The 14,868-nt window shown below is 34.1% G+C and overlaps 1 protein-coding gene across 1 annotated transcript in view; it reads right to left on the reverse strand.

Annotated features, from left to right (window-relative positions):
• The window catches only part of LOC111048549 (5'-3' exoribonuclease 2 homolog), a 62,826-nt gene that overhangs the window by 24,391 nt on the left and 23,567 nt on the right, over positions 1 to 14,868 (reverse strand). The gene's annotated exons all lie outside the window — the stretch shown is intronic.

Here is a 14,868-nt window from a genome sequence, read left to right on the forward strand (position 1 = left end):
ATAACATTCAAATGACGAAAATTAAAAAATCCATAAATATCACTGTATAAGCAAACATTCAATTTGATATACAGGGCTACCACTGATATACTGAAACAAAAATAAAATTCCAGGTACCCTTTTTTATATTTTATAAATATAACGTTTCGATTTCATAGAGTACCTGGGTTTTATTTTTATTTTTCTAGAATATTATAATCCCGTGAGAGGTTGCTAGTCCTCCATCGGGCGCCTCCCCAGGTGGCGGATAGGGGAATGCCTCCCAGATATGGGAGGTACCGGTGAAATTAAATAGCCGGGGTGGACCAAAACTAGCAAGCCGGTCAACGGCCTTGAAGGCGGATGAGGAGAAATCCCAACGGCAGAGAGGGCGGATGAACCTAGGGAGTTAACCCAAATTAAATCCAGGGTAGGTTACGCTCTGAAAGCTGTAGTGGAAGCAAGTACCTAGGAGATGGCAACTCTAAAAAAAGGACCCTGGTCCTCCAGGTTGAGGGTTGGGCGCAAGGCTAACCACCTTGCCCCGGAAAACAGTATTGTTACGCAACCTCAAGATGCCTCGGAATGGGACCGGATTTACAGGAACAATACACGGATAGCCAACAATCGAAAAAGAATAATGGAAAGATGCAAAAGCCCCAAAAAAGACAGAGATCTTTTTCTTGCCACCTGGAATGTAAGAAGTTTGTACAGGGCAGGGAACACAGCTGTGCTGAGGAGAGTTATGGAAAAGTATGGAGTAGGGATTGCTGCCTTGCAGGAAATTAGATGGAAAGGAAATGGAATGATGGATATAGAAAATTATACATTATTTTATAGTGGCCACACACAAAATACTTTTGGAACTGGTTTTCTTGAACATAAAAAATATAAGGATAGAGTAATATGTTTTGATGCCATCAATGAAAGAATTTGTGTACTAAGAATAAGAGAAAAATTCTTTAGCATAAGTTTAATCTGTGTGCATGCACCTACCAATGAAGCAAATGATGTTGAAAAAGATACTTTATATGATAATTTAGAGAAAATATACAGAGAAGCTCCTAGACATGATGCTAAAATTATCCTTGGTGATTTCAATGCAAAAGCTGGTAGAGAGTCTTGCTATAGACCAGTGATAGGTATGCACAGTCTGTATGAGGAAAGTAATGCTAATGGACTTCGAATGATAGATTTCGCCAGTGATAAAAACATGACAGTATGCAGCACATACTTCAAACATAAAGACATTCATAAGATGACTTGGAGATCTCCAGATGGAGTAACACAAAATCAGATTGATCACGTTTTGATTGACAAGAGGCATGGATCTGACATATTAGATGTGCGAAGTTACCGAGGGGCAGACTGTGATACAGATCATTATTTGGTTAAAATAAAATACAGACAGAGAATAAACAACATGAAGAAATTCCGAGGAGTGAAACAAAAGAAATTTGACAGCAAAAGGCTTATAAGAGAAAATGAAGCTAGGGATAGATACAATCATAAACTTATGGAGAAATTGGCAGAGAACCAAGGAAGAGAGGACACAGTTGAGCAAAAGTGGGAGAATTTCAAGAAAGCTGTAACAGAAGCTGCACAGGAGACAATCGGATATGACAAGATAGAAAAGAGAAATAACTGGATGGATGATGAGTGTTTGAAGGGTTTGGAAGATAGAAATCTAGCAAGACTGAAAATGATAAGTCGGAAAACTAGGGCCGCAACTGTAGCTTATCATGAAAAAAGGAGACATGCTAGCAAGATCTGTCGTAAAAAGAAGAGAGAGTTTGAGAAACGCAGGATAGATGAAATCATGACCTCCGCTGGAGAAAGAGAAGTGAGAAAGATGTATCTACGCATCAGAGAAGGAAAAGCTGGATTCCAGCCTCGAACAACATTCTATCAAGATAAGGATGGAAATTTGATAGGAGGAGAAGGACAGATTTTAGAACGATGGAAAGAATATTTTTATGAGTTGTTGAATCAAAATGTTGAGGAGGGAGAAAATATCAACATTATAGGGCCAGATCAACCGATAGAGGAACCCACAATGTGTGATTTGAAAATGGCTATTCATTCTCTCAAAAATAATAAAGCACCTGGAGATGATCTTTTAACAGCCGAGATGATTAAAGTAGGGAACGATGCTCTAATGGAATGGCTACTTCACTTTGTAAAACCGGTGTGGGTGGAGGAAGTAATGCCTGAAGAATGGCAAACTGCAATAATATGCCCCGTCCACAAAAAAAAGGAAGTAGAACAGACTGTTCCAATTATCGAGGAATCGCTTTGTTGAGCATTGTTTATAAGATCTTGGCGAAGATAATTTGTGAAAGATTGAAACCTTTTTGTAATTAACGTCGCGTTTCAACCAGTGGATGCCAAATTGGGAAGCCATTTCCATAAAGGTAGGTGACTACTGAGTCATTGTTTTAAATTTTTCATAACCACAACAAATGAATCTTCACTAGCAGCAAAACGAGTAGCCCTTGAAATATTCATCTGTTTATTATTATTTCGTTATTTCTAATTATAATTCTAATTTTGTACAAATAATTTATTGTTTTGTTTTAATTATCAAAACCTGTACGATCATTTCTTGTTTCCATTTTCCCACCCTTACATACTCGGTGAAGGCAGATCGTGCTTACATATTTGGTGGAGGCTCAAGGGTTTTTAATCCAGCTTTTAAAATTTGGACTTTTCCGGTTACCTCATTGAAGATTCAATTTTGTGGTTGCATTTTGCATTATTGAATATATGTTTTATTTCAGTGTAATTATGGATGAAATAGTTGAGTTTAAACCTTACGGGGCTGTAGAGAACAGTTTGTAGGATGAATTTCGAGGATTTAATGAATTGGAATACTGTAAAACAATAATGGATTACTAATAACGGATTTTAACGAACGGATGGAGAATGATAATTATAATTGAACAGATTTTGAGATTCACGATATTGGAAGATTTGCGATTATTGATTGTGAGATTTTAAATTGTAAAAGCTATGGCAATTGAAGATTTTGTACGATTGCAAGATTTATTATCAATTCTTATTAGAAAGAATTGGATACTTATGATGAGATGAGAAATTGATGATTATTAAGATATGATAAGATAAATTTATTATAGTCCAGGCGCTGGCTTACATTGAGCATACATGAGAGAGACAGAGAATTTGACTTCGGATTATTGTTAGGGGGTCTTTAGTGTATATGAAACTCGATGTCGTCACGTCCCAGGGTGGTCGACAGCTTGGGGGGGAGGGGGGTAAGTTTTAAAAAACGCGCGTTTATAAAATCGCCTGTCCTGCAGTTACCATTCATAGTACAGCTTTCAATTTTTTCTCAATATTATGTACACATAACTGGCTTTCAATGTGGTCCCATACATTTTTGCGATAAACCACATAGTTTTTCCGTAAAAAAATAAAATATCTCGAAAAATGTATTTTTTATTATGGACGTTTTGTTATTTCTCGAATATTCAAATAATTAGTCGACTTAGAGGAAAAGGCTCCCAATAAACGTTGTAGGCCGTTTCTTGCTGAATCCAATGATATGTATAGTTTGGGGGTTACGATCATAGATGCGGCGGTGGGAGGGGGATAAGTAGCACTGTTACGCTGCGGCGCGGTCCTACCCCATGAATTATGCGCGTAATGGCCTGTCTATCGCATCGCTCCTACTAGTCTATGCATTCAAATTATGTATTCCAGGAACGCTATCTTATGTATTTTCGGTCGCTGAACACGATTTTTCAACTCTCAAGCCTTAATAATTTATAATTCTCATCATAATATACTAATTATGGTCAAAATTACAAACTTCATCTCATTCTGCAAGGAAAGGATTTCAAGAAATATATTAGGATAGAATAAAGATATATTTATATATGTTTATGTTCTATTGTTTTTATCTCAAATTAATTTGTTGTGATGCGCTGCAGGCTAAATTATATTATTAACTGCACACTGGCCACGCTTACTTGATAAAGTGGTCAGTTAATTCCAAGAAATATTTGTGGAATTTCTTTGTTCTTCATGGTGGAAATGGAATCCATCATTCATTCATTATCATAATGATTATTTTTAGTATGAAAAGGTTAATCTTTCGTGAATCTCCAGTTTGTCGTGAACTTTTGAGAAATTATATCCAATATAATAATAGATATGACCATAGATTGTCAAATCAAAATGAAATGAAAATTTAAATATTCATTCATATTATTTCTAACAGTATTATTATAATGATATTTCACTAACTTTTGATTGATTCATCCATTATGGTATTCCCATTCAGACTGTCTTGAATTGGTAATAAGTTATTCAGTATCAAAATTTGGGATTCGAATAGTTTTGGGCCATGCCTGTTATTCTTTCCCAAACATATTTATATGATTTGTAATTTTATCCACAAATGAATGAATGAATGTATGTATTCCTGCACGTAGCTAACGTATGGATTATTCCTTTATAGATTCTTGCATGTCACATTAATGAATCTCTGCCACAGATTTAGAAATCAAGTCTCGATGGTTTGGAGAGCATATTATTGGAGTGATTCTTTTACTCTGCTGCTTCTAATATGATCACTACCTTTGTTTGATTTTAGACCATAGACATGAAAAGCTATGTCCACCTGTATAACTACATCTTTATTGAGAATTTTCATAACTCTTCTCATCACAAAGTTTCCATAATCTTGCAGCGTATTGAAGTTTTGAAAAGTGAAGTAGAGGAGTTGAATTCAGGAGAGCCATGTCATCATTATGCGAATTTGTCAACGATATTTAGGGATTTAGTCAAATCCACAACTAGTTTCACTTACAATTTCATGGGCCAAGTGAGATTAAGAGTTTTTTTTCAAATATCCATCAGATGTTAACAGAGATTGCGGTTATTGTAGAAATGCATGCTGCACTAAAACTTCAATGCTGAATTATCTTTAAACAGCTACCTAGTAAAAATACAGAGATCAGATCTTTTTGTTCTAGAATTAACTAAGACTAGGATTTTTGTTTGATTGCATCGTGGAGAATGAAAGAACTCTGTTTCATTTTATAAGTGAGAATACACTTTTTCAATTTGCCACAACTATGTTCAGATAAAAATCGTTGGAGACCGAATAAATATTTCTTTCTATACGTTCAAAAGAGAATCAAACACTTCTTCACTTGCTTCCAGACCATTGATAACATTATGCAGATTCTGTTGTCCATCAGAGTCTTGAAGAAAAATGTTATGTTCTCTTGAGAAGATTATGCTTCTGGAAATCATTCTCATCTCTCATTATTCTTGTTTTACTTCATTAGATGACTTTCTTCACAGTCTCCAGTGATATCCTTAATGATGTCAACATACTTGAACAGAATATCTTTGATGGAAGATTTATTTATATAGTAGCAGATATTTTAGGAAAGCCTTTGAAGAACTATCTATTCCAATCACTCAGTTTTGGATGATCGAATGAGGGTTTGCTCCAAAGCATGATCGGTTGTCACATTTATTAAATTTTCAAGGTTTCATTTGACAGAGAGTCAATGTATTGACTGTATAGAGTTAATGTGTCCTTATTGAAAATTATTTTCTACTTCTATAGGTATTTTTTTATATTTTCTAGATATAACACAGACTTTATAACATAGTTTGTGTGATTGAATGAAAAAAGTATGGGATCTTTTCTCGTACAGTTTCTATGTGCAATACCAGAGTCCTTCCTTATAGACATGAATACAATTTAAGATAATTTAAACTATGTTACAATAATCAGTCATAAATTTCAAGTAGTCATTGATTTTGTTTCTAAAAAAACTCCACAAATAGCTCCTGACTTCTTTCAAATATACTTTGACAATCTCTCATATTTGAACCGTTCATGAGTCCTTGTAGTTGTTTCATTGAATTGATTGCTTGCTCTCACACCTTAATTATACTGATCTCCCCTCAATAGATTTCCAACAGTATTCTCTCCAAATATTTCAAATTCAACAAAGATATCTCTCATTCCACTTTCATTCAAGTACTACCCCAAGACAATCAGTCAAACTCAGCCAGATGAAAAGTATCTATTCGTAGATACAAGTTACAGAAATCAGTTGATAAAGCTGCGTTTACACCAAAGTTATTAACAAAATGTTAATAACTTAATCTTTATAGATCCTATTAGATTGAACGGAACTTGGCAAACACATATGTCCATCATATGTATGATAAGCTATGTTCAATCTAATAGAATCTATAAAGATTAAGTTATATTAACATCTCCTTAATAACTTTGGTGTAAACGCAGCTTTAGAGTTGTATTTCCTTTGTAATCAAATATTTAGTCATATCACATGGGAGTAATTGGCATTATTTGTGCTTCAACTGTAAATTTATATTAAGAAGATATTTTACTCCTTTTACACGGTGCTCTATATGGGGTAGCCTATATTATTTGTTTAACTTACTACATTACTTGACTTTCGCAATTCCAAAGTGGTCATTGAACTAAATCGAATAATTATTCTCTCTTAATGGAATATCAGTTTTTATCGACTGAGGAACACATATAGGATTCCTAACAGGATGGTTTATCATTACAATGTAATCATAAATAATGATAATGAGATGAAGTTTGTAATTTTGACCATAATTAGTATATTATGATGAGAATTATCAATTATTAGGGCTTGAGAGTTGAAAAATCGTGTTCAGCGACCGAAAATACATAAGATAGCGTTCCTGAAATACATAATTTGAATGCATAGACTAGTAGGAGCGATGCGATAGACAGGCCATTACGCGCATTAATCATGGGGTAGGACCGCGCCGCAGCGTAACAGTGCTACTTATCCCCCTCCCACCGCCGCATCTATGATCGTAACCCCCAAACTATACATATCATTGGATTCAGCAAGAAACGGCCTACAACGTTTATTGGGAGCCTTTTCCTCTAAGTCGGCTAATTACTTGAATATTCGAGAAATAACAAAAAGTCCATAATAAAAAAATACATTTTTCGAGATATTTTATTTTTTTACGGAAAAACTATGTGGTTTATCGCAAAAATATATAGGACCACATTGAAAGCAGTTATGTGTACATAATATTGAGAAAAAATTGAAAGCTGTACTATGAATGGTAACTGCAGGACAGGCGATTTTATAAACGCGCGTTTTTTACAACTAACCCCCCTCCCCACCAAGCTGTCGACCACCATGGGACGTGACGACATCGAGTTTTATATACACTAAAGACCCCCTAACAATAATCCGAAGTCAAATTCTCTGCCTCTCTCATGTATGCTCAATGTAAACCAGCGCCTGGACTATTATTATTGAAGAGATTTTGAGATTTTATGATTATTGGAACCAGATTAATTGGAAATTTATTATTTATTATTGAATAGAATTGGATTGGAACAGATTAACAATGGAAAAACTTAGACCGTTACTATTACCGAAATTTTTGATGGAAAAGATGAAGAATTTGACATTGATGATTTCTTCAACTATTTTGAAAAGGTTGCCTTGGCCAACGGCTGGGATGAAAAGGATAATTTATTATACTTGCGGTTTTGTTTGAAAGGAAGTGCTGAGAAATATTTTGATGTTATTGAGAACGATTTGACTCAACAGAACAAATATGAATATATGCCAGTGAAAGAAAAATTGGTTAATTTCTATCGATCTCCTCTCAAATTGTGGAAACTAGAAAAGGAATTAGATACTTGTAGAATGGAATTTGACGAAGATGGCAGAGATTTTGTAGCACGAGTCTTATTTCTATGTAGGAAAATAGATTCGAATATGCATGAATCACGGATTATCAGGATAATTTTAAGAGGTTTGTCTTCAATATATTTGAAAGAATTATAATGTTATCAAATAGTACTATTGTAGAATTGTATAAAAATATTGAGAAATATGAATTATCATGTCAGTATTTGAATGAGTGGAAATTTGGACAGGTGCAAGTAATTAATGATATTATGGAACCCGAATTTGAAGAACTATTGGAAATCGGAAATGAGTTTGAAAATGAGAATTGTTTAGAAAATGCTATTATCTCTGATGATTTTGATTCTTGTAATTATTATGTTTCAAATGAAGTGGATGTATATTGTCATGTTAGTAACTTCGAGATTGAAAATGGGTTGGATGAAGTTCTTATTTGTAATGATTGTGATTTGAATGAGGAAGATATAATTTACAAAGAGGATAAAGATATGGAAATGATTAAGGAAGAGTTATCAGATTTATCGGAAAGTGATTTGGATTTCTCTTTTACGATTGATAACAGGCCGATTGAAAATTGTGTGAACTCTGGTTTGCGTACTGATTGTGAATCTAGAGAAGTCAAGATGCATCAGAATGTTAGTCTCGTGAATAATAGGACTAATAGAGAAAGAAGACGTAAGAAATGTAAAGTTTGTGGTAAACATAATCAATTTACGCGGAATTGTTTTTACAACGTTAATTATGCTTATCGGGTTTATAAAAGGATGCATAGAATTTGTGAAAAAGAAGGCTATGATATTAGAGTGTGTTCTTTTGATGGCAGAAAGTTTTCGGAAAATTCTAGACGTAAGAAAGCATATTTTACTGATAGGACACAGGAATTTAGTTCCAGGCATATTGATGAAAATGGTTTAGACGGCGGTCCATCAAATATTGATATTTCAAGGAATGAATTAGGAGGTTGTATAGTCACTGAATCAGGTTCTACTTTTGAAGGTGTTAGGCACAATGGAATATATGTTAGAAGAAAATATTCTAATACGGATGATAAGAAATATTCAATCTTCCATAAACACGAAATTGACCTTGGAGATATTAAAGTTAATTATAGCCAGAAATGTGGATCAGCAAATAATGGTGTTAAACGAAAAATTTCGGACTCATGTTCAGAGTTGAAAAGTGATGTAGATAATAAAAGTTTTGTTAACAAGATGAATGAATCAATTATTGATAAACAAGAACCAGGCCATGGAAATAGTATATTGAACCGATTACAGAAAAAATGTGAATCAGCAATTTGTGTAAACAGTGAAGGTGAAAATACAGAGTCAGATTTGAATTATTGTAATTTTCTAAAAGATATGAAGAATAATAGAATTATTTCTGATGGAATTGTTAATGGGAGTTTGGCAGAGAAATATGATGACATAATTTTGAATAGTTTGGAAAGCGTGTCCCAGTTAAGCGTTAATAGCGATGAGATATTCATTAAAACAATTCCGTTGAAGGTTGAAAACCGAACATCAGTGCAGACTCAGCGAATTTATTGCATGAGACAGTATTGTTCGTAGAATGAGGCATTTAGATAATTTATAATTGTCATTCAATTCTCAACACTGATCAGTGTAATATTCGATATGTAATAATGGAAGAAAATTTTGGCTTTTCTTGGTATTTGTTAGTAATAGTCCTAGTGATAATATTTTCATATATTAGTTCTTGATTCATTTTAATATGGGATTGCGTTTGAGCAATGGATAATTTTGATATTTTTACTAATAATGAACTTTTCAATTTTGGGATTTAGGATTTGAGTTTTGATATAGGATTTTTAGATATGATACATTATATTTCGTTATTGAGTTTAATTTTACTATAAATAATTATTAAGTGTACATACTTGAGATTTGGGGTACGAGTTTTATTGATTACTTTTCCAACATTTTTCCTATTAGTAATGTTATTAATATATTATGGTTGAAAAAGCTGCAATTAGGTTTTGGAGATGGAAAATTAATGATATAAATCTTTATATTTTTACCACGCTTAGTTCTAGGATATTTTATTATTGCATTTTGAAGCCTAAGAGTTTGTTAACCAGTTTTGATATAATAGTTGAAAGTTTTTTTTAACATCATACATGTTCCTATTGAAGGTCAGGCGTGTTGAATTATTGCGAGTTGAGGTCAATGTCAGCAATTAGATTATTTGTCACGTTTACTACTGTAATTTGACTTGTTAACTAACGTTTTGTTTTGATTTCAGACATGACTCCAGAGTTTATGAATTTTGTTTATTAATTAATGTGGTCTTTTATTATAGGTTTCTTTTATTCAAAGTAAATAACATGAAACTAATCACGTCCAGTCAATCAATTATTTATTTTGTTATGATTTCAATCAGAAATTAATTACCTTTTTATTCAATTATTGTTTTGAATATATTGTTAATGTTAATAATGGTCGAATTTTATAGTATGTACAGAAACTTGTCAAATAGTTTTCTACTTAATTCATGTATTATTGAACTTGATCTTTATTGATTTTTTTCAAGTCATTTTATCGAATTCGAAATTTGTTAAATATTATGGTCGTTATTTGGCTTATTTTATCATTTTTGAGCTGAAATACTTATTTCTCATAATTTTTTATTGATTTTTTTGTTTAATGATAGATACTGTGGTTGTATTTTTTTCACATTTTTATTTAAATTGAATTTGATTTTTCACCTTTGAAGTTATTTTATTGATTTTGTTTAAAGTTAGCTGTAGAGTTTTATGATTGCATAATGGAAAGTTTAGTAGTTTGATTTTGAAAGTTGTTTTTTTATACAGTAGAATTTATTATAATTGTAAAGGGTTATCCTTTCCTAAAAATTTTCCTTGAATTAGATTTGAAATTCTTATACTCATTCATATTCCTATAAGTAGTAGTTCTCATATTACATCTTCTCGACTTCGGACTTTGCGGGAGTATGAGGACTTCACCTCGAGGACTTCGGGACATCGCGGGATTTCATGGACTCAATGACTCAAGCACTCAAGTACTTCACGGACTTCTTCGAGATGACTTCAGCTTCAGCGCAAGGCGACTTGTGAATTGTCACTACACTCTACGAGATCGATTTTCCTGAAGATCTGGAGGATATTATGCAAGCAGAGACGTTTGGCTGTTAACACAAGCAGGGCCTGAATTTTCATCAAGTAGTATGCTGTACACTACTCAACAACGGAGAGGACATCAGGCGCGCTAATCAGAGCTTCCGTATAACGAAGAACAAACTTCATCTTCTGTGGAAATCATAACAGATGAATTTCGATGCTGGGAGATTTCATTATTTTGGCGGCTCGATTGGATGGCAGTTGGATGAATTACTATCCAGTGACTACTTAACTACCGTAGCCTATTACTGGTTGGACACTACTACTTGCGAGCTGAGCTGCGAGAGATTTCTTCGACAGTTGAGAGACGGCTCGACTTCAACCTTGGATACCTTACGATCGTCATCTTATCTTTGATGCATGGTTCAATTTGTACCTGTGGCTGGAGATCTGAAGGAGTTGAGGAAACTATAATGATCATCGACGAACAGCGGACATACAAGAATCGGACAAATATGGGAGGACTTCACATACAAGGACGACTACCAGTTCATCGCTCAGAACATTGAAATATCATCTACATCTTTGAGATCTACTTAAACCTATCTACATTCCAGAACCACTAAAATTTGAATTGTATTTGTTGGAAAGATAATTTATTTAGAGAACTATTCTTTGTACAGCATAGTTTCATTTTGAATGTTTGTAATTTAGTTTGAGTAACTACCTTTCTATGTAGATGTTTGATTTCAATGTATAGTAGCATTATCAAGTCAATCAGGCACACGTTTCTTTCCGGAGTATATTATTTTGTTTAATTATTTTTTTTGTTCCCCTCTTGACTACAGACTCAGGGACGAGTCTTTCAGCGGGATGGGTGATATGTCACCTGGTCATATGGGACATATATATGAATCATATATTTATCTCATATTGATCAGGATTTTAGAGTTTTAATTTAGAAAAGTTTAATGAACAGTGTTTTTGTCTTTGAACAATTTTTGTCATCGACAGAAAGATTGTTTATTTCATTTGTTATCAAAATTATTGTAGCTTCTCTTTTGTTTTTGATAACAAACGTGCTCGCTTGTGCGACTGATAAAAATATGTATTTGAAATGGCTTCATGTTTGGCATTGACTGAGTTATATATTAATACCCAAAATTTTACTTTTGTGTGTGGTGTGTGAGCTCGTTCGTTAGGACTGTGAGTAAAGTCCGGCTGTTCTGGTGAAGGGGATAGATTTTGTTCTTGTTTTATAATACAGTTTTCCTGTCACAGTTCGGGCAGTTTAAAGAGAATTGTATTATTAAATAGGAAGGGATCTGAACCCACTTCATTAGATCAGTTATTTTGATTTTTAATTAATAATTAACGTCGCGTTTCAACCAGTGGATGCCAAATTGGGAAGCCATTTTCATAAAGGTAGGTGACTACTGAGACATTGTTTTAAATGTTTCATAACCACTACAAATGAATCTTCACTAGCAGCAAAACGAGTAGCCCTTGAAATATTCATCTGTTTATTATTATTTCGTTATTTCTAATTATAATTCTAATTTTGTACAAATAATTTATTGTTTTGTTTTAATTATCAAAAACTTGTACGATCATTTCTTGTTTTCCATTTTCCCACCCTTACATACTCGGTGAAGGCAGATCGTGCTTACAATACGGATAGCCAACAATCGAAAAAGAATAATGGAAAGATGCAAAAGCCCCAAAAAAGACAGAGATCTTTTTCTTGCCACCTGGAATGTAAGAAGTTTGTACAGGACAGGGAACACAGCTGTGCTGAGGAGAGTTATGGAAAAGTATGGAGTAGGGATTGCTGCCTTGCAGGAAATTAGATGAAAAGGAAATGGAATGATGGATATAGAAAATTATACATTATTTTATAGAGGCCACACACAAAATACTTTTGGAACTGGTTTTCTTGTACATAAAAAATATAAGGATAGAGTAATATGTTTTGATGCTATCAATGAAAGAATTTGTGTACTAAGAATTAGAGAAAAATTCTTTAGCATAAGTTTAATCTGTGTGCATGCACACAGATTAAACTGAAGCAAATGATGCAAATGAAGCAAATGAAGCAAATGAAGCAAATGATGCAAATGAAGCAAATGATGTTGAGAAAGATGCTTTATATGATAATTTAGAGGAATATACAGAAATGCTCCGAGACATGATGTTAAAATTATCCTTGGTGATTTCAATGCAAAAGCTGGTAGAGAGTCTTGCTATAGACCAGTGATAGGTATGCACAGTCTGCATGAGGAAAGTAATGCTAATGAACTTCGAATGATAGATTTCGCCAGTGATAAAAACATGACAGTATGCAGCACATACTTCAAACATAAAGACATTCATAAGATGACTTGGAGATCTCCAGATGGAGTAACACAAAATCAGATTGATCACGTTTTCATTGACAAGAGGCATGGATCTGACATATTAGATGTGCGAAGTTACCGAGGGGCAGACTGTGATACAGATCATCATTTGGTTAAAATAAAATACAGACAGAGAATAAACAACATGAAGAAATTCCGAGGAGTGAAACAAAAGAAATTTGACAGCAAAAGAGAAAATGAAGCTAGGGATAGATACAATCATAAACTTATGGAGAAATTAGCAGAGAACCAAGGAAGAGAGGACACAGTTGAGCAAAAGTGGGAGAATTTCAAGAAAGCTGTAACAGAAGCTGCACAGGAGACAATCGGATATGAAAAGATAGAAAAGAGAAATAACTGGATGGATGATGAGTGTTTGAAGGCTTTGGAAGATAGAAATCTAGCAAGACTGAAAATGATAAGTCGGAAAACTAGGGCCGCAACTGTAGCTTATCATGAAAAAAGGAGACATGCTAGCAAGATCTGTCGTAAAAAGAAAAGAGAGTTTGAGAAACGCAGGATAGATGAAATCATGACCTTCGCTGGAGACAGAGAAGTAAGAAATATGTATCTACGCATCAGAGAAGGAAAAGCTGGATTCCAGCCTCGTACAACATTCTATCAAGATAAGGATGGAAATTTGATAGGAGGAGAAGGACAGATTTTAGAACGATGGGAAGAATATTTTTATAAGTTGTTGAATCAAAATGTTGAGGAGGGAGAAAATATCAACATTATAGGGCCAGATCAACCGATAGAGGAACCCACAATGTGTGATTTGAAAATGGCTATTCATTCTCTCAAAAATAATAAAGCACCTGGAGATAATCTTATAACAGCCGAGATGATTAAAGTAGGGAACGATGCTCTAATGGAATGGCTACTTCACTTTGTAAAACAGGTGTGGGTGGAGGAAGTAATGCCTGAAGAATGGCAAACTGCAATACTATGCCCCGTCCACAAAAAAAGGAAGTAGAACAGACTGTTCCAATTATCGAGGAATCGCTTTGTTGAGCATTGTTTATAAGATCTTGGCGAAGATAATTTGTGAAAGATTAAAACTTCTTTGTAATGAAGTGCTAGGTGATTACCAGTGTGGATACCGGAAAGACAGATCATGCACAGATCAAGTTTTCACCATAAGAAACATGATGGAAAAGTGTTATGAATATAATATCAATGTGTATCAACTATACGTCGATTACAAGCAAGCCCACTGACATGATCAGAAGAAATAGCTTGTTTGAGACTATGTTGCAGTTTGCAATGCCTTACGGAATCCTCATACAGCTCACAAGAATGACACTGCGCCAAACAAAGTATAAGGCGAAAGTTCAAGGAATGCTCACAGACGAATTTACAGCAAATGTAGGACTTAGACAGGGTGATGTTTTGTCAGCTATGCTGTTCAACTTGAGCCTGGAAAAAGTAATAAGAGGAATAGTAATAAATCCAAGAGGAACGATAATGAACAGAATGTTGCAGTACATGGCCTATGCGGATGACGTAGTCTTGATTGCAAGAAACATCCAAACTCTAAAAGATGCCTTCAAACAGCTCGATGACGGATCAACAGAAATAGGACTCTCAATTAATGAGAGTAAAACAAAGTATCTGGGCAAGCAGCAGAGCCCGGCAGATTGGCGACAGACTCATAGAGTGCAAT

Source organism: Nilaparvata lugens, chromosome 4 (assembly GCF_014356525.2).
Source record: "Nilaparvata lugens isolate BPH chromosome 4, ASM1435652v1, whole genome shotgun sequence".
NCBI classification, from domain to species: Eukaryota; Metazoa; Arthropoda; class Insecta; order Hemiptera; family Delphacidae; genus Nilaparvata; species Nilaparvata lugens.